We start from the raw sequence: 21657 nt of genomic DNA, 5'->3' as shown, positions 1-21657 counted from the left end.
GCTGGGTATGACATAGTTATGGGGGATCTGTGGATGGCACTGTTATGGGGGATCTGTGGATGATGCACTGTTATGGGGGATCTGTGGATGGCGCTGTTATGTGGGGGATCTGTGGATGACGCTGTTATGTGGGGGATATGTGGATGACGCTGTTATGTGGAGGATCTGTGGATGACGCTGTTATGTGGGGGATCTGTGGATGACGCTGTTATGTGGGGATCTGTGGATTACACTGTTATGTGGGATCTGTGGAGGACAGTGTTATGGGGGATCTGTGGAGGACACTGTTATGTGGGGGATCTGTGGAGGACACTGTTATGTGGGGGATCTGTGGAGGACACTGTTATGGGGGATCTGTGGAGGACACTGTTATGGGGGATCTGTGGAGGACACTGTTATGGGGGATCTGTGGAGCACACTGTTATGGGGGACCTGTGGATGATGCTGTTATGGCGTGGATCTGTGGATGGCACTGTTATAGGGGATGTGTCCCCTCATGTGTCCTAGACTGCGCACATAACTCTCCTATTGATAAAATGGCCAGCCTCTGTACTTTCACTATGAATGCACTGCAGCGAGCGGCAGCGAGCGGGCCGGCCGGCCGGCGCGTGACTGACGTCACTGTCACACTCCTCCCACTTAATTCAGGAAGCAGGAGCGTAATTAAGTGACGTCAGTCACGCGCCGGCCTGCCAGCTCGCTGCCGCTCGCTGCAGTGCATTCATCGTGAAAGTACAGAGGCTGCCCATTTTATCAATAGGAGAGAGGACATTTTATCAATAGGGGCCCGTTCATATACAGGGAGTGCAGAATTATTAGGCAAATGAGTATTTTGACCACATCATCCTCTTTATGCATGTTGTCTTACTCCAAGCTGTATAGGCTCAAAAGCCTACTACCAATTAAGCATATTAGGTGATGTGCATCTCTGTAATGAGAAGGGGTGTGGTCTAATGACATCAACACCCTATATTAGGTGTGCATAATTATTAGGCAACTTCCTTTCCTTTGGCAAAATGGGTCAAAAGAAGGACTTGACAGGCTCAGAAAAGTCAAAAATAGTGAGATATCTTGCAGAGGGATGCAGCACTCTTAAAATTGCAAAGCTTCTGAAGCGTGATCATCGAACAATCAAGCGTTTCATTCAAAATAGTCAACAGGGTCGCAAGAAGCGTGTGGAAAAACCAAGGCGCAAAATAACTGCCCATGAACTGAGAAAAGTCAAGCGTGCAGCTGCCAAGATGCCACTTGCCACCAGTTTGGTCATATTTCAGAGCTGCAACATCACTGGAGTGCACAAAAGCACAAGGTGTGCAATACTCAGAGAGATGGCCAAGGTAAGAAAGGCTGAAAGACGACCACCACTGAACAAGACACACAAGCTGAAACGTCAAGACTGGGCCAAGAAATATCTCAAGACTGATTTTTCTAATGTTTTATGGACTGATGAAATGAGAGTGAGTCTTGATGGGCCAGATGGATGGGCCCGTGGCTGGATTGGTAAAGGGCAGAGAGCTCCAGTCCGACTCAGACGCCAGCAAGGTGGAGGTGGAGTACTGGTTTGGGCTGGTATCATCAAAGATGAGCTTGTGGGGCCTTTTCGGGTTGAGGATGGAGTCAAGCTCAACTCCCAGTCCTACTGCCAGTTTCTGGAAGACACCTTCTTCAAGCAGTGGTACAGGAAGAAGTCTGCATCCTTCAAGAAAAACATGATTTTCATGCAGGACAATGCTCCATCACACGCGTCCAAGTACTCCACAGCGTGGCTGGCAAGAAAGGGTATAAAAGAAGAAAATCTAATGACATGGCCTCCTTGTTCACCTGATCTGAACCCCATTGAGAACCTGTGGTCCATCATCAAATGTGAGATTTACAAGGAGGGAAAACAGTACACCTCTCTGAACAGTGTCTGGGAGGCTGTGGTTGCTGCTGCACGCAATGTTGATGGTGAACAGATCAAAACACTGACAGAATCCATGGATGGCAGGCTTTTGAGTGTCCTTGCAAAGAAAGGTGGCTATATTGGTCACTGATTTGTTTTTGTTTTGTTTTTGAATGTCAGAAATGTATATTTGTGAATGTTGAGATGTTATATTGGTTTCACTGGTAAAAATAAATAATTGAAATGGGTATATATTTGTTTTTTGTTAAGTTGCCTAATAATTATGCACAGTAATAGTCACCTGCACACACAGATATCCCCCTAAAAAAGCTAAAACTAAAAACAAACTAAAAACTACTTCCAAAAATATTCAGCTTTGATATTAATGAGTTTTTTGGGTTCATTGAGAACATGGTTGTTGTTTAATAATAAAATTAATCCTCAAAAATACAACTTGCCTAATAATTCTGCACTCCCTGTATAATCGCGGCATTTTCAGGTCGGCCGAATCGCCATATCGCATTTGGCAATTATCGCGATTCGATTATTTTTGCGATATATCGTGCAGCCCTATTCTCAACATTGGCTTATTGATTATTAAAGAGCATCTCTCTCACAGCATGATCAACCTTATTAAACCAGACATACGGCTTGGTAGAGTTGATCATGCTGATAAAAATGATACCCTAATTATGACCATCTGTGGCCCCATTACTGAGAAAATGCATTGTAATGTATATGAAATGACCTGATCGGAGCACAGAGGGGATGGCCAGAGCTCTCGGAGCATCAGTTTGGTACATCCACTTCAACTTCCGTCCCTCCCTTCTTTCCCTGGATTGGAATTGGGTTAGTATTCTAGTGCCTGCTGCTCTCCCAGCGCAGAGATTGTTCTTCTTCTGCCTGAGCTGTATCTTTTGCTCTTGGCACTTGCTCAGTGTTTCTCCTGCTGTGCTCCAAGCAGCACGGCTCCTGTTTGCACTGTATCTTCTGGTGTTGGCACTTGCTCAGTGTTTCTCCTGCTGTGCTCAAAGCAGCACAGCTCCTGCTTGCACTGCATCTTTTGGTGTCGGTGATTGCTCAGTGTTTCTCCTGCTGTGCTCCAAGCAGCACGGCTCCTGCTTGCACTGCATCTTCTTGTGTCGGCACTTGCTCAGTGTTTCTCCTGCTGTGCTCCAAGCAGCATGGCTCCTGCTTGCACTATATCTTCTGGTGTAGGCACTTGCACAATGTTTCTCCTTCTGTGCTGCAAGCAACAGGCTACTGCTTGCACTGTATCTTCTGGTGTTGGCGCTTGCTCAGTGTTTCTCCTGCTTGCACTGTATCTTCTGGCATCGGCGCTTGCTCAGTGTTTCTCCTGCTGTGTTCCAAGCAGCAAAGATTTAAACTGAGCAAGCGCTGAGACCTGTCATCTCATGACTGCGCCAAGACCAAAAAATACAGCGCAAGAAAGAAAATGCAGGTCTCTGCACTTAAGGAGCAACAGACACTAGAAGACTAGCCCTGTCAATCCAGGGGAAGTGGGGAGAGACTTAAGCTGAAGGGGGTGTAAGAAACTGGTGCTCTGCGGGCTGTGGCCGGCACCTATGTGCTCCAGTTAGGTAATTTTCATAAAAATTTAAATGCAATTTTTCTCAGCAATGGGGCCACTGTCATAATAAGGTTACTGTTTTTTTTATCAGCATGATCAATGCTACCTGTAAGTCCAAGTCTAAAGTTGGCCAACCACTTTAATTATTGTGTGCTGATACTGTTTACAAGGTCCACGGTTTCTTTTTATATATTTTCTGATGTCTATTAAATAACAAACTATACAAACATACAACACATGGTTTATGTTTCCAAATCTTTAAATTAGCAACATACCGTAAGTGGATTAGATATTTTCTAACCCTGCAGGACAAGTCTGTACATGCCATACATACTGTAAGTGGACGCACACATGTGGTATTTACTTACAACACTTCAATTAGTTGGAACAAAAAACTATACATGTCTAAGAAATTCCAAATTTTCAAGCTCCTAATTTTGTATCTACATATTACGGTCAGGTAATTCATTTTCTTCAGTGGAGGAATTCAGCCAAACTTCCATAAAATATATTTGAAAGAATTCTATAAAGACATTTGGTAGTAAGTCAGTATAAACTAACGATCCTGATGGGCAGATAGGAGAATCGGGAGTTTATGACATGTCAGCATTAATAATTTCATATAAGTTCCAAGCTGTGTCCCTGATGCTTCTCTGCAATGCCATGCTAGACTATCATTAATGGGGTTGTGCAATGCAAAAATAAGAATGACCTGTCCTCAGGATAGGTCATAGATATCACATGGATAGGGGTCCAACTCCCACCACCCCCTCCAAGCAGCTGTTAAAGAAGTAGTGGCACTTGTGGTAGTCACATTAACCCCTTCCCGACATGTAACGTACTATTATGTCACATCTCAGGTCTTAAAAAATGGCGCCCACTCCCGAGTGGAGAGGACGCCATAGCAAGCAGGTGCCTGTTTTTTACAGCAGACACTCATGGCTAATGTCCGGACAGGCGGAAATGCCAATGACGGATATTTAACCCCTCAGTTGCTGTGGTCAAGCCTGACCATGGCATCTTAGTGCGCTGAAAACCGAAAAGCGTGCGCTTCCAGTTATGCTCCAGCTCCGCCATGTGGCAATCGGAGGAGCTGGAGCTTGTTTGCTGCAGCCCCTTTCATAGTCTGCTGCACAGTCTTTCCTATGGAGCCCTTGCCTGTAATATGGCTCCATAGGAAAGTAGTAAAATCATCATAGACTCCAATGCTAGTGCATTGGAGTCTATGATAATAGCAATCAAATCATTGATTGTTATAGTTCCCTATTAATGTGGTTTTAAAAATAAATAAATATATATGTTCAAATCACCCCCCTTTCCCCAAAATGAGAAAAATAAATAAAAATGCACATCATGGGTATCGCCACGTGTGTAAATGCCCATACTATCAAAATATAAAAGTATTAACCCCATATTGAAAAAGGCAAAATGAAAAAATGGGTCAAAATGTCCGATTTGCCATGTTTTGGTCGCTTCTCCTCCCACAAAAAAATAAAATAAAAAGTGATCACAAAGTTGTACACGCCCCAGAATGGTATCAATGAAAAGTACAGATCGCCCTGCAAAAAAACACATAACTATAAAAAAAAAATTATAGGGGTCAGAAAATGACAGCAAAAAAATAAATAAAAAAATCACATTTTTTATTACATTTTTTTTTACTTTACAGGCCAGGGATCTGTGGATCGCTGAATAGAGTGAGGGATTCAGGGAGCTGGAAAGGAGTAGCAAAAAGAAAAGTGCATAATTGGTATGATTTAAAAAAAATAAAAACAACATGCTGCAGGGGACAGTTAAAAGTCCCAGAAAATGGACACCCCCTTTAAGTCTAACTGTACTGCAGTACTACACATGGGCACACTCATTATTCATTTGGTGTACTCTGCCTTGTAGGATCTGAGTCTTTTCTTTCCTTGTAGCTCCCGATTCATTTCACTGCACACACTATTTGTAGGAGGTTCCCTACCAAATACACTGCTCAAAAAAATAAAGGAAACACTTAAACAACACAATGTAACTCCAAGTCAATCACACTTCTGTGAAATCAAACTGTCCACTTAGGAAGCAACACTGAGTGACAATCAATTTCACATGCTGTTGTGCAAATGGGATAGACAACAGTTGGAAATTATAGGCAATTAGCAAGACACCCCCAATAAAGGAGTGGTTCTGCAGGTGGTGACCACAGATCACTTCTCAGTTCCTATGCTTCCTGGCTGATGTTTTGGTCACTTTTGAATGCTGGCGGTGCTTTCACTCTAGTGGTAGCATGAGACGGAGTCTACAACCCACACAAGTGGCTCAGGTAGTGCAGCTTATCCAGGATGGCACATCAATGCGAGCTGTGGCAAGAAGGTTTGCTGTGTCTGTCAGCGTAGTGTCCAGAGCATGGAGGCGCTACCAGGAGACAGGCCAGTACATCAGGAGACGTGGAGGAGGCCGTAGGAGGGCAACAACCCAGCAGCAGGACCGCTACCTCCGCCTTTGTGCAAGGAGGAACAGGAGGAGCACTGCCAGAGCCCTGCAAAATGACCTCCAGCAGGCCACAAAAGTGCATGTGTCTGCTCAAACGGTCAGAAACAGACTCCATGAGGGTGATATGAGGGCCCGACGTCCACAGGTGGGGGTTGTGCTTACAGCCCAACACCGTGCAGGACGTTTGGCATTTGCCAGAGAACACCAAGATTGGCAAATTCGCCCCTGGCGCCCTGTGCTCTTCACAGATGAAAGCAGGTTCACACTGAGCACATGTGACAGACGTGACAGAGTCTGGAGATGCCGTGGAGAACGTTCTGCTGCCTGCAACATCCTCCAGCATGACCGGTTTGGCATTGGGTCAGTAATGGTCTGGGGTGGCATTTCTTTGGAGGGCCGCACAGCCCTCCATGTGTTTGCTAGAGGTAGCCTGACTGCCATTAGGTACCGAGATGAGATCCTCAGACCCCTTGTGAGACCATATGCTGGTGCGGTTGGCCCTGGGTTCCTCCTAATGCAAGACAATGCTAGACCTCATGTGGCTGGAGTGTGTCAGCAGTTCCTGCAAGACAAAGGCATTGATGCTATGGACTGGCCCGCCCGTTCCCCAGACCTGAATCCAATTGAGCACATCTGGGACATCATGTCTCACTCTATCCACCAACGTCACGTTGCACCACAGACTGTCCAGGAGTTGGCAGATGCTTTAGTCCAGGTCTGGGAGGAGATCCCTCAGGAGACCGTCCGCCACCTCATCAGGAGCATGGACAGGCGTTGTAGGGAGGTCATACAGGCACGTGGAGGCCACACACACTACTGAGCCTCATTTTGACTTATTTTAAGGACATTACATCAAAGTTGGATCAGCCTGTAGTGTGTTTTTCCACTTTAATTTTGAGTGTGACTCCAAATCCAGACCTCCATGGGTTAAAAAATTTGATTTCCATTTTTTTATTTTTATGTGATTTTGTTGTCAGCGCATTCAACTATGTAAAGAACAAAGTATTTCAGAAGAATATTTAATTAATTCAGATCTAGGATGTGTTATTTTTGTGTTCCCTTTATTTTTTAGAGCAGTGTGTATAACCTGAACGTATGGGTGACCACCTGATTACATCTAAACATTAAGCACTTCAAATTAAAATCGTAAAAACCCTCTCAAAAATGTCACTTTTTCTTGCAGATTTTGAATTGATGTCTGAAGTAGATCTAGTTGAGATGCAACTCAGAGGACACAAGTGCATTTTAACCCCTTAGTGACATAACTCATTCTTCAGCTGCCACCAGCTGCAGCAGAAAGGAAAAAAGTTGACAGCTTGAAATAAATTTAGCAGAACAATTGGCGCAATTAATGGGGAGATCTCTGGATCCATGTGAAGTACAGGGCTGGTTCTAGCTTTGTTAGAAAGAGGTTCTCATTTTATTTTTTACATTATTCATGGGGCAACCCCTTTAACGACAAGTAACATTTCCCCCCTCTGTGTTCATGAGGTCATGACTTTTCAATTTTTACAGTATTCCAGTTTAGCTGTATGAGACCCTGAGTTTTGTGGAACAAGTTGTGTTTTTTTTATGGAAACCATTTTGGGGTACATATGGTGTATTATCTGACTTTTATTATATAAATAAAATTTCATTGTCCTGCACACTGTGAATCTTGAACTGCTCGGCAAGCAGTAGCAGATGTAGAGCGCAGGCGCTGAGTTTGTGCACAGCAACAGCAAAGGCGCCTGACTTTCAGTGCATTCAAAGAGGAGGGGGAGAGCAATGAGCACTAGCATAGCTGCATCAGTGCTCAAAGTGCTACAGCCCGCCCCTTGGTGCTCCAACTGCCTAATTAGAATATAGATATAAGTCCACATAACTCACAAACCCTTAATGCTACAGACAAAACAATTTATGATATTAAGTTGATATGCCTGATTTAATAGGGTTGATCATTCTGACATAGGCTCTTTAACCTTGTGGGTAGTAAGTGGTCAGGTCCTTTTAGATTTTGGTGGTAGGGAATTTATGCACAAAAGTTACAAAGTTGTGTAAGCTTTTTATACAAAGACTGAACAATCCTTTTAAGTTTGAAAAAAAAAAGTATCTATGGCAAGTATTAGTGAAGAATTTGTGAAATATCAACTGATGAAAACTGGTTTATTATACTTCAGCCAATTTTTACAGTACAATCCAGATCAATTCCGAGAAGATAAATTTCTGCCAGATCATCGGGGTCAGGTTGACATTGTTGCATTGTCTTCTGGAACCAAAAAAAGTTAGTTCTGTTTGTTCACTAAAAAAGGAAAGTGCTGTAAGGCGGATATAAAAGAGCCTCGTACTGACCAGGATGTTCTTTTTTTGCTGTTCTTGCTGCTGTGATTGAAACCGTCTGTGAAGAAACTGCCTGTGCGTGATAGGCTCAGACGAAAATTAATAAGACGACAGTGTGTTGACCTACAAAACAAAAAGCACAACAGCCCAATAACTGCAAACAGACTTTATTACTTCACCTCTTCTTTGCAATCTATCCTGAAGAACTTTAAGATTATGGCTCATGGCCATGTTAATCCCTCCCTTGAAATCATACAAATTTAGAGTACACCACCTGTGAGTAATTGTAGCCCGCAGACTCGTATCCATTAGGACTGGATATACAAGAGAGATGCTTTTATTAGCTTCTTTTCTATGACATCCTGTCTGTTACAATGCTCTGTTCATTCAGGGTGGGATCACATGCCGTGGTCAGTCGTTATTTGACTGTGAGGGGGGGACTCACCCTTAAAGGGGCTGTGCAGTTTGGGAAACCCATTTTTAGACACTGAATTCTTTTTTTATGCTCTGTTCAGGATCCTCATCTCCCGGCCAGAGAGGAGAACAGTGACAGAGGGCGTCTCTTGCTCTGGAGAACCTGTCCTGTAGTATATCACAAAGACAACCTAGAGACATGATTGAACACTGTGTAATGCTTAATTTACCCTGTAGGGGTGCTGCAGGAACACTGAACTCTTACCGCCAGGTTTTTTCAAAGAGAATATTTGATCCAAGGAGGGGGACACTTTGCGATCTGCTTATTGTCAAGGGGCCCTACTAATAAGTAGCTATTGTCCAAAGCACAACCCCTTTAAAGGAGAAGTGAGCCCACTCTTGTGTATCTGTTTCAAAAGGATCCCTTTATGGAGTCAAGAATAAAAGTCTATCATTAGAATACAGATTACTGTTCCTAAGTTATACCTGTTTAGAGGAAAAGCTGTCGGCCATTGCCCTTCTATACGAATGGTGTTCAGCTTTCCTAAATGAAAAAAACATTTCCTAATTATGCAATAATAACTAAAACAGCGCAACATCAACTTATAACTAGAGTTCTTGTTACCACAGCTGATAACAGCTTAGACCTCCATCAATCAAATATAATGTCTGAGGGAACTAAGTGGTCATTTAGTAATCTGAAATACGCCTATATCATGCATATTTCAGGCGCACATTGCGCCGCAATCTGCAACTTCTCCCTGCTCACGGCTTTAAAAAAGTGGGTGTGGCATGGGCTGGGAAGGGGAGGGGCCGTCAGGCCCGTATCATTTGCCATTTTCTACACCTGTTTCAGGCATAGAAAATGGTCTAAGCACAGTGCCATAAAAAATAGCTGCGCCCAGTAAATACTGCACCCAACACTTATAGTGCCGTAAACAGTGTCATCCAAAATTAATTTTGCTAAGCTGATACTGTGCCAGGATGCCCCCAACCATAGGAGTCCTCCCAAATGTCCCACTATTAGTAATAATTCTCTGCCAGAGTGCACTGTGTGGTAACAGTGCACCCAATAGTAATAATGCCCCTCATTTTGCCTCAGAAGTAATAATGCCCCTATAGTACCCATGCTAGTAACCATGTTCCTAGTAGTCCCCCATTAGAAATAAAGCCCATAGTAATGCCCCAGTAGTTATAATTCCCCCTATAATGTGTGCCTGTACAAAAAATATCTTCTTATAAGGTGTGACAATACAGAAATGCCCCCTTATAACGTCTGCCAGTACAAAAATTTCCCTGCTCAGGCAGCGTGATGATGATGATGACACCAGCTTCTGATAGGCTACATGCACTAGGACTAAAGAGGGAATGGTGGGGCAGGGATACATTGCTCCCATGCCCCATTGCAGCATTCAACTGTATCGCTGTCCTGAGAACAGCGATACAGTTGAATATGCAGAGATGACCCTTTTCCACCATGAAAGTGCTCATTGCCCATGGCCCGTCTACTGCCCCCCACTTGTCCCTACCTGGCGCTGTCTGAGGCAATCATCTCGCCTCATTGATGGTGCACCCCTGACTTTAAGACAGACAAATTTGATGCAAATAATATTTTGTGACTTTTATCCAATTTTTTTTAAGTGGGTGGAGATTAACAGAAGGGGGACACCATGACCCAACACATTTACAGTCATTTGTAACTGAATAGATTTCAGTTTCTCACACATGGACCTCACAGATGTGACAAATGTATAACAAAGTGCAAACCTCTTAATAAACTGGTGGGATCTTTTTCCAGCAGTCATTTTACTAGTCACTTTATCTAGTAGATCAGCCCCATTATTTATAACCATTCCATGCTCTGAATAATTGATGGAAGTTCTGAATGAAGAAATCCCTGCTATTAACTCAGAATGGACTCATAGGGGTTGAAAATGGGTTCTATACCAGACTACCCCTTTGTAGGATTTTGTATTCACTTTGGGCTCAGATTGGAAAAGAAGTGTGCAATATACTACTTACCTTACCGATTTCCCTCTGGCCACACACCACACGTCTTGTGTGTCCCCTGACACTCTTCTTCTTCCTCCATGGATCTTTATTGACAATTTATCAGGTGACCATGTTCGTTCTTTAACTGCCACATCCCTATCACTATGGAAGGAATGACACCTCTCCAGACTGTGATTGACAAGTATATTTTAGGACAAGTGAATACAAGTTGAAGGACACATATGATCCTTATATAGGTATCCATACATATATAAAATTTTACAGAAAATGTGATGTTGGTTATATCATCTGCTTACATGCTTACCTCTTTATATAGAAGCAGAAAGATGTCTTCAGCATTTTCAGACTTTTCCACCTGGAGGGTGTTCCATGACTTAATGAGACCCAATTGCTTTCTACGAGGGTATTACAAGCACAAGAATTTAAAGGTCTTTCATAATTTAATGAATGATCAGCCTGAGGAATAATATTATCCAGTGGCACAACTGGGATGAGGGAAGGAAGCCCACATGTGAGTACAAATGATATGGACATCTGCAAACAATTTAGAACAACAGAAAGTGCAAATCTGACTCACTGTCCTCTTCCTAAGTACTTATTATGACAGCCAAATGATCTACTGCTCTGGGATAGTAAATTAGAAAGCACTGTTTATTTACTGATTTAACTCCTACTGTAGTCTAAGACAATGGATGGGACCAATTCCAGTTTACTTTCTGGTCTCACTGTCACTGACAGCCCACATGCTTTTGAAATTGTGTGGAAATATATGTAGAAAAGTTATCTTTGTAAATTTAAATAATCCTATCTATATATTTAAGTTTGGCACAAATGCTGTACTCAAATATTTCAGTGTGTTATCTGGTCTACAAAACTCCTTTTCAATTTGCTGTACCCTCAAAGAACAGGTGCTCAGGGGTGGGGGATTGCCATCACTGGGACAGCCCCTGTGGAGTGGCTGATTTTTCCTTGCATCATCATTACAATGAAAATCAAGAATGAAACGGTGCCTGTTGGAGTTTATTGGACCTACTGATTTTGAGGAATGCTGGTAATCCACTAGAGCTAGGTTTGGCTTTGAGAGTATAAAAGACATATGCTGGAACAGAAACTAGAATACAAGAATGTTCATAACAGATAAGAAGTTAGGATCAGATAGTCAGGACAGTATCCAGAACCGTACTAGGGCAGAGAAACCAAAATGTCCATGCAGAACAAGTCTGCTGACAGAAGTTTGATATAGAACCCAGAAGTACCAAAAAGTGACTGACTGCAGGACATATAGGAGCTGTAGATAAGGTCACCGGAGATCAATCTGAAGATCAATGTATTTCAAGCAACAGGGACCAATCATAAGAGGTCACCTTGTAAAGGTTTGTGGGACTATGCATTTTAATTAAAACTTTTACTAAGTGTCTCAATGGAGATGTTTATAAATTATACTGAGAAGCAATAGATCAACGCACAGCATGTGAATACGCGATCCATGTCTTGATTTTTACATATTGGCATTTTTGAAGCAGTTTCTATGCAACTGTCTTACACCTGAATCTGGTTAAAGTTCTTAGCCTGGATAATTTAGAGAGGAATTTTTGATAGTTCAGCCTTCCTTCAGTTTCGTTAGAGTTTCTGTGGTTCTTTGCTGGGTATAGCAAAAGCTCAATGCATTTGTATTCAGGTTATTGTATTATAGTTTAGTCTATTGGTATTGTATTCATGTATCCTGGCACCTGTGGTTCTCTTGTCTTTCATTACTGCTAGCATAGTAGTTGTGCTTGATGTGGATTCTGTTATTTATATGCTGTTTGGTTTTGATTTGGCTGTCTAGTACAGGATGGACTTAAAGCTGCAAGCCTGGGGGTAGGCCTGGCATGACAGAAGCTTGGAGGGAGTGGAGTTTTTCGGGACCTATGGGGTTAATTGGTGGTGATGGTGGGGGGCGATGCGTTAGGGGAGGGGTATAGGGTTTATAAAGGCTGGCAAGGGCGGGAAAGGGACATCGTGTAGAGACAGTAGATTTGCAGCAGCCCTTGTCAGAGCTGCTGCGTACCTCTTGTATCGGGTGTTCTTTCCCAGGATGTCATCCATTGGAGTGGTGCTTGCGCAGCTCCGGGCAGCAGCGGAGAGGAGGGGCCCTGAATGGCTGCAGGCTTGCTTCCGAGGTCGGGGGACTCTGCCTCCATGGCTTCCCCCACTTGCCGGCCGCGGAGGACTAGGCCTCCGGCGAGCTTTAGTCCGGAGGAGACCCCGAGGGTCCAGCGCCGGGTAAGGAGCCCCTCCAGGGACCCTCCGGCACACGCCGCAGGTAGGAACTGTGGAACCAGGCGGTCATATGCCGGGAGGAATCCAGTAACAAGGCGAGACCCTGGGTAGGGAACCTCATATGCAGCCATCGGGGATGCGAGATCGGGATCGGCAGGTGGGCCAGGCCGAGCTCATCTTGCCTGGCATGGGAGAGAGGTCCGGGCTCCTTCTGCAGGACAGCGGGGTCAAGATGGCGGCTCTGTGCTGGGTTCAGTCCTCGGGCAGCGCGTGGCTGGCTCAGAGTCGGCTCCTGATGTGTCAAGGGCGCAGCTACCGAGGTGCAGGCTCTGGCAGCAGCAGCAGAAAGACGGGGCACAGGTGGTGCTGAAGATCTGAGGACAGCCAGAGGAGAGATCAGCGCCGGTCAAGTTCCACTACCTCACGATCCGGCTGGTGGAATCGCAGCGTCCGCGCAGTCAGGTGAGTTCTCATTAGCGGTTGCTTGTCTTGGGGGGGGGGCTCCCGGGGTTGGGGGGGGCCCAGGGGCGTCCATTGTGGGCTGGCTCGGGGAGTTGTTATTGGGGTTACGGGAGTTGGTGAAGGGGCTGGTAAGTACGGGGTCAGGGACGAGGTCACCGGTGGCGACTTGGGTTCCCAAAGGTCAGGATTACTGGGTACTGGTGGGGCAGTGGTGGCAGGAGGGACGGGGGATAGTGGGGATGTGGGTACGGGGGCAAGTGGGTCGGCAGGGGCATTGCTACATGGGTCAGCGGATAAGGACGGGGTTAGGGAGAGAGAAGGGGTAGGATGACTAGGCGAGAGGAGAGGTATATGTTTGCTTTGAATGGCCTCTGGGGGCCCACTTGAGGCTGGAAGTGAAGGAAAATATTTAGAAAGGGAAGTACCTGGACATATTTTCGTTACTCGGTTTAATTTAGATCGGGATAGGAAGGAGGATAGGAGGAAGGAAGAGAAGGATAAGCGGCAGTACCGTTTGATTCCGCTGACTTTTTCCAACTGGTTGCAGGCATTTGTGATCCTGGCCAGTTTCATTGGTGAGAAGGCGCCGGAGAATTGTTCCGCACTTTTCTGTTACCTGATAGTAGCTCCATTTCCCCTGAGGACGCCACAGTAATATCCCTACGGTTATCCCCATGTGAGTACACTCTAAAATATAGTACTCCAATTGGAGAGTGAGAAGGACTTGGTGAAGTTACCCAGTCACAGAGCCCAGCCTTATATAATTTTAATATTGATCCTCTTTTTCTTTGGCATTTTAAATAAAAATAAAATAAATGTTATGTTTTAACACTGACCATAAATGGGAACTATCTAGCCTTAGGCTACTGAACCAAATATTTCTGTTACCTGGATGCGATAGGTGAGGCATATCGGGTATATGGGGGACAGGGGTGGTTGAGGTACGACGAGCAATTTTGCCAACGGAAAGCGGCTGGGTCTAGCATTAGGTGGAATCATAAGGAGATTGGTTTGTGGATGAGGGTGATGGCTCCGGTCCGAGCGGGGCAGTCCTTTCCAGGGGGCGCCAGGGGTTCTGGGCAATCAGAATGCTTGGCGGCCTCGCAAAACGGGTTATGTTTCATGTTTAATGAGGGTGGATGCAAGTATGGGGACAAGTGCAAATTTAAGCACGAGTGTTCCTCATGCGGTGGGAATCATGGAGCGCAGAGGTGCTTCAAGGGCCGTAAAGGAAAGGGTTGGGGTGATGCGGCTGGAAAAGGGGAGGACATCAATTCGGGTTACCTAGATGGTGCCCTTTATGAATAGATACCCGAATGCGGAGGCGGCGGAGTTTCAGTTGACAGGTTTTAGGGAGGGTTTTCATATCCCATTAGTTGAGGGTAAGTTTTGGCAAGGGAGGAAGAATTTGAGGTCAGCAAGGGAGCTTCCAGGGGTGGTTACTGAAAAATTGCGGAAAGAGGTAGAGTTAGGTCACATAGCAGGCCTCTTCTGGGACTAGCCGATGCAGGATCTGTGGGTGTCACCGTTGGGGGTCGTGCCGAAGAGGGAGCCTAATAAATTTTACCTTATCCATCACGTTTCATTTCCAAAAGGGGGTTTGGTTAATGACGGGATTGCGCCGGAGTTGTGTTCGGTGGTGTATACATCGTTCGACGAGGCAGTTCATTGGGTTCGGAATTATGGGCAGGGAGCTTTGTTGGCTAAGGTGGATATTGAGGCGGTGTTTTGTCTTTTGCCGGTACACCCGGATTGTCAGCACTTGCTGGGTTGTTTTTGGGATGGGGATTTTTTGTTGATCGGTGTGAGACACAGTTGCCAATAACTCAATGGCAATTACTGTCTCAAGAGGTTAATGAAGAGGATGAGACACAGTTGTCAATCACTGAGGTAGAGGTTAGGTCAACAAGTCAGGAGGATGAGCAGAGTGAGGAAAGTTGTAGAAATTCGCTTTGCATCAGACGCACATACCAACCACAAAGAATTTCCCCCATGCTTAAAAACACATGTATCAAGCTCTTTTCTGTAAGGAAAGGTAACACTCTTCAAGAGTCAGACAAGGTGTTTCATTGTAGACTTCTGTTCAGCACTCCTCCTCCTCCTGCCCAGTCTCTTCACTTTTATTTTATAGCCACCAAAGGGGTAACAATAGAAAGGGGCAGGCCCGTCACCTGACCACTTCCTTCATGTAACAAACATACAGGAAGTGATGATATACAGGAACATGAGAAACCACCATCACTTAAAATAACATAGCCAGCTAACAAAACACTTGAATACAATAATTTCCCATTACCACTGGAGTGAACTTTATCCAGCCTTGCTCAGTGATCAATGCCCAATAAAGTTACTATGATCCTCATGCATGTTTATTTATAGGACAACGTCATTATCTCCAGCGGTTGATCAGGTGCACTAGAGACAACAAACGCACGTTCCATTTCATATATTGTTCTCTTAACAAATGCATCCATGCCAAGCCAATAAATCTGCGTCTTGCACAGGGGCCCTAGCCGCGTCTATACATTTGTCAAGAAAACATTGCTCCCGCCGAACACATCAGTCTCCCCAGAGCACATGGACCGTTCGCCAATGGAGACCTCTGCGTCTGGCAGCTGTGTCTCCACATCCACAGGAAGATATCCACTCCAATGATTTAGCCTGACACTGAAAGACTTGATGACAATGCACAATATATTAAAAACACATCCTAATAAAATTTCCACAACAGGAAGTGGAAGAGAAGGTGGTGGATGATGAAGTCATTGACCCAAACTGGGAAGATGACAAGCCGAGCGAGGAAAGCAGTACAAAGGAGGAGGGATCTGCAGCACCCCAACAGGCAGGAAGAGGCAGTGGGGTGGCAAAAGGGAGAAGACGGGCCACAGCAAACAGGCCCGCAACTGTTCTACGGAGCACCCCCTTGCGGAAATCTCCCTTGCCAAGGGGTAGGTGTTTCACAGTATAGCGCTTTTTTGAGGAAAGTGCGGACAACAAAAGGCGACAAAAGAATAGTAGTTTGCATCCTGTGCCATACCAAATGAGCCAGGACGTGAACACTAGCAACCTCACCACCACCAGAATGATCCGCCACATAGCATCCAAGCACCATAATAAGTGGGATGAACACCTGGGTCCACAATCTGTGTATGCGGATCACACCACTGCCTCCTATTCCCCTGTGTTACGTGCTGGCCAATCCCCTGTCGAAGGTGCAGGCCCGGATGCCTCCTGCCCTGCACTTGGACCTTCGCAAGCACCATCAGCGACCACATTCACTTCCGTGTCCATAGCACTAAATGTGCAGCTTTCCAAATTACTGGCCCTGGAAATGTTGCCATTTAGGCTTGTGGACACTTAGGCCTTCCGCAGCCTGATGTCGGCGGCCGTCCCGGGTTACGCAGTTCCCAGCCGCCACTATTTTTCAAGGTATGCTGTGCCCGCCTTACACCAACATGTGTCCCGTAACATCACACTTGCCCTGACCAACGCAGTTACTGGGAAGGTGCACTTAACCACTGACACATAAACAAGTGCTTTCAGCCAGGGACGCTACATTTCCCTGACGGCACACTGGGTGAATTTTGTGGAGGCCGGGAGTGAGTTGTACCCTGGGGTGGCACAGGTGCTACCGATGCCAAGGATTGCGGGCCCTAATTCCATCAGGGTTTCCGACACCATCAGCGTTAGTGGCTCCAACCCCGACTTCTCTTCCTCCACCTCCTCCTCCACTTCCACCTCCGAATTATCCACGTGCACCAGTCAGTCATTAGTCGTTAGATGGAAGCAGTGTAGCACTGCAGTGAGGAAGGGGCAACAGACTGTGCTGAAGCTGATATGCTTAGGTGACAAACAGCACACCGCCGCAGAGCTGTGGCAGAGGATAAGAGACCAGACTGTTGTGTGGCTCTCGCCACTCAACCTATAACCAGGCATGGTTGTGTCTGATAATGGCCGTAACTTGGTGACGGCCTTGGAGCTGGGGAAGCTCACACACATCCCATGCCTAACCCACATCTTAAACTTAGTGGTTCAGCCGTTTCTCAAAAACGACCCCAATTTACCTGAGCTACTGGTGAAGGCGCGCCGCATGTGTGCCCATTTCCGAAAGTCATCTACAGCTGCTGCCGGTCTGTCAACGCTGCAGCAGCACTTAAAATTGCCAGCTCACCTGATGTTGTGCGACGTGATCACGAGCTGGAACTCTACGTTCCACATGTTGGCCATGCTTGGTGAGCAGCAGAGGGCAGTAGTGGAATACCATCTGCAACATGGTCGTCGCCTTTCCAGTCAGATTCCACTATTCACATATTCACAAGCGAGCAGTGGGCATGGATGTCTGATCTCTGTGAGGTTTTAAAGGGTTTCTATCACTTCGTATGACATAATTAGCTGTCAGACACTAGCGATCCGCTAGTGTCTGCTCTGGCCAACCATCCTAATATAACAGCTTTTGGGGCAGCCGTTTTGCAAAAAAAATAACTTTTATAAATATGCTAATGAGCCTCTAGGTGCTATGTGGGCGTCATTAACACCTAGAGGCTCCGTCTACCTTCATAAACAGCCACCGCCCAGCGCTTCCCTCCAGCCCGCCCATCTCCTGCTGAATGCGATCCTCCGTGTGACGCAGCGGACGAATTCTCGCGCATGCGCCGTGCACGGCTGTATTCGGCGCATGCGCAGTGAATGTCTGACCGCTTCCCTGCTCAGACATCTCCACTGCGCCTGCGCCGATGACGTCATAGTGCTCCAAGGAACAGGCGCAGTGGAGATGTCTGAGCAGGGAAGCGGTCAGACATTCACTGCGCATGCGCCGAATACAGCCGCGCATGGCGCATGCGCGAGAATTCGTCCGCTGCGTCACACGGAGGATCGCATTCCGGAGGACATGGGCGGGCTGGAGGGACGCGCTGGGCGGTGGCTGTTTATGAAGGTAGACGGAGCCTCTAGGTGCTAATGACGCCCACATAGCACCTAGAGGCTCATTAGCATATTTATAAAAGTTATTTTTTTAGCAAAACGGCTGACCCAAAAGCTGTTATATTAGGATGGTTGGCCAGAGCAGACACTAGCGGATCGCTAGTGTCTGACAGCTAATTATGTCATACGAAGTGATAGAAACCCTTTAAGAAACTTTGAGGAATCAACACAGATGGTGAGCAGCGATAACGCTATTATCAGCGTATCCATCCCACTTCTGTGTCTACTCAAACGCTTGTGGTTCACAATTGAGGACATCGCTTTGCATGTGGAAGAGGTGAAAATGGGGGAAGACATTACACAGGGTGATATCCAGACCACCCTCAGTTCGTCTTCTCAGCTCAAATTGGACTATGAAGAGGAGGAGGAGCAGGAGACGGTTGCCTCCGCTACAGAGGGTAGTACCCATGGAAGTTTAATTCCACCTGTTCTGCATGGGTGGGCAGAAGAGGAGGAAGAGGATGAGGAGATTAAGAGTGATCCTCCTGATGACGACAGCGAAGTCTTGCCTGTTGGTACTCTGGCACACATGGCTGACTTCATGTTAGGCTGCCTTCCAGCGACCCACACGTTATACGCATTTTAGACAACATGGATTACTGGTTGTTCACCCTTCTCGACCTCCGCTACGAAGAGAACTTCTCATCTCTCATTCCTCTGTTGGAGAGGATAAGCAAAACGGTGCAATACCAGAAGATCCAAAAATTTCCATCTGACAACGCTGGCGGCAGAGTCTGTAGTTCCTTGGCCAACCGAGGAGGGGAGACAAGCGGAACACACAATGTACTGAATACACTGTATTCCCATGCACCCCTTCCACCACAAACAAGGGTACTGTATATGGTTAAATCTTCCTTTTCTCATCCTCCTTCTCCTCTTCCATCATATCAACATGCTTATTTATAGCCTACAATGCCCTCGCATATATGCACTTTGCATATAATGTTTTACAGGGTCAGCTCAGCTGCAGGCCCTCATATATACATTTTTAGAGGGTCAGCTCACCAGCAGGCCCTCGCATATAATGTTTTACAGGGTCAGCTCACCAGCAGGCCTTCGCATATAATTTTTTAAAGGGTCAGCTCACCAGCAAGCCTTCACCTACAATCTTTTACAGGGTCAGCACACCTGAAGGCCCTCGCATATAATTTTTTACAGGGTCAGCTCACCAGCAGGCCCTCACCTACAATGTTTTACAGAGTCAGCTCACCAGCAGGCCTTCGCATATAATTTTTTAGAGGGTCAGCTCACCAGCAGGCCCGCACCTAAAATCTTTTACAGGGTCAGCTCACCTGCAGGCCCGCACCTAAAATCTTTTACAGGGTCAGCTCACCAGCAGGCCCTCGCATATAATTTTTTAAAGGGTCAGCTCACCAGCAGGCCTTCACCTACAATCTTTTACAGGGTCAGCTTACCTGAAGGCCCTCGCATATAATTTTTTAAAGGCTCACTCACCTGCAGGCCCTCACCTACAACCTTTTACAGGTTTAGCTCACCAGCAGGCCTGCACTGTAAATCTTTTACAGGGTCAGCTCACAAGCAGTCCCTTGCATATATTGTTTGACAGGGTCAGCTCACCAGCAGGCTCTCGCATATAATTTTTTAGAGGGTCAACCCACCAGCAGGCCTTCACCTACAATCTTTTACATGGTCAGCTCACCTAAAGGCCCTTGCATATAATGTTTTAGAGGGTCAGCTCACTTGCAGGCCCTCACCTACAACCTTTTAGAGGGTCAGCTCACCAGCAGGCCCTCACCTACAATCTTTTACAGGGTCAGCTCACCTGCAGGCCCACACCTAAAATCTTTTACAGGGTCAGCTCACCTGCAGCCACTCACCTAATTATACCTAATAGTTAATTTGCACAAATGATGCCTTGCTTGGATGTGGTAGCCGTAGCCGTTTCTCAGGCTTCGCATTACCCCCTCCATTGCTACAGTTTGTTGCCCATTGTTACAGTTTTCTGCCTCTGAGCTGGTGTTTATTGGCTAGAGATAATTTAATTGAGGGGGCGGGGCAGTTACCCATCAGGTTTATGGGGCTCCAAGGACCCTCCCCATGCTGTTATGTTTTTCTCAGGGTTTTTCAGTGTTCTTGGGAAGGTTCTTGGATGGGCCTACCAGGTGGGAAGGCCTTGGGTTGGTATTATTTATGTTATTTATTGTATTTATGTTATTAATAAAAAGTTGCTGTGGCCAATAAAATCCACTTGCGGAATTGTGTCTTTATTGGGTTAGAAATGGGGGGAGATTGGGAGGGGACTGAATCGACAATATGTTGGTCATGTTGGGTTATACTGCAGAGTAGAGATGGCCTTGCGGTTCGCCCGGCGGTCGTTTCGCGGCAAACTTTGTTTGTTCTCTGTTCGCCAAACAGGCGAACATATGGCAATATTCGCGCTCGCCATATTCTTTTACATTGTGAAGAACTTTGACCCATGACACATCCATCAGGTAGTAAAGGACAGCCAATTGAGAAGTTTCAGCACATGGACATACCCCCCTACCTTATAAATAAACCTAATCTGGCTGCCATTTTACATTCAGTCTTTTGCCAGTGTAGAGAGAGGTTGCTGTGTGGCGCAGGGACAGACTGTTAGGGACACAAATCGCTAGCTAATAGGGCCACAAAAGTCCTTTTAAGGACTGGTATAGGTGTGCTATCGATAGGTGTGACATACTGAGGGGTGTAATATACCTATAAAATACTTTATAACATAGAAAGTATATTGTAGTGCAATTGTATTGTGCAGCAGTTGTGTGCAGTTCTGCTGCAATACTGCAGGTATACAGAGTGACAAACACTATTGGAACCAATAATTTCTACTGGTGTGATTTACCAGTTGCCCCCCAAAAAACTGATTGAAGCAGGGTTGTTATATACCAATAATATACTTTGTATATATAGTGCATTTAGGTAGTGCAGCATTTGTCTGCAGTTTTGCTGCGTTACGCATCTACACAGAGTGAAAAACACTAATTGAAGAAATAGTACTGGCCGACAGTTACATTTTTATCCTGTGACTTCCTAATGTACCTCCAGCCACAGAATCCAAAGTTCTTTGCTGTCAGGTGAATGCCTATTGCCTACATTTTGGGGCCTGTACTGGCCGACAGTTAATTTTTTATTATCTCTAGCCACATAATCACACCCTTGTTTCACTCCTCTGCCTCTCATTATGGTGGCGTATGAACCTCATTTCCCTTAAGGACCTTTTAATGTCACAGAGTCATGTGACTGTGCCCCCCACCCCGTACTG

This window comes from Bufo bufo, chromosome 2 (genome assembly GCF_905171765.1).
Source record: "Bufo bufo chromosome 2, aBufBuf1.1, whole genome shotgun sequence".
NCBI classification, from domain to species: Eukaryota; Metazoa; Chordata; class Amphibia; order Anura; family Bufonidae; genus Bufo; species Bufo bufo.
Note: the sequence above shows the minus strand (reverse complement) of the source record.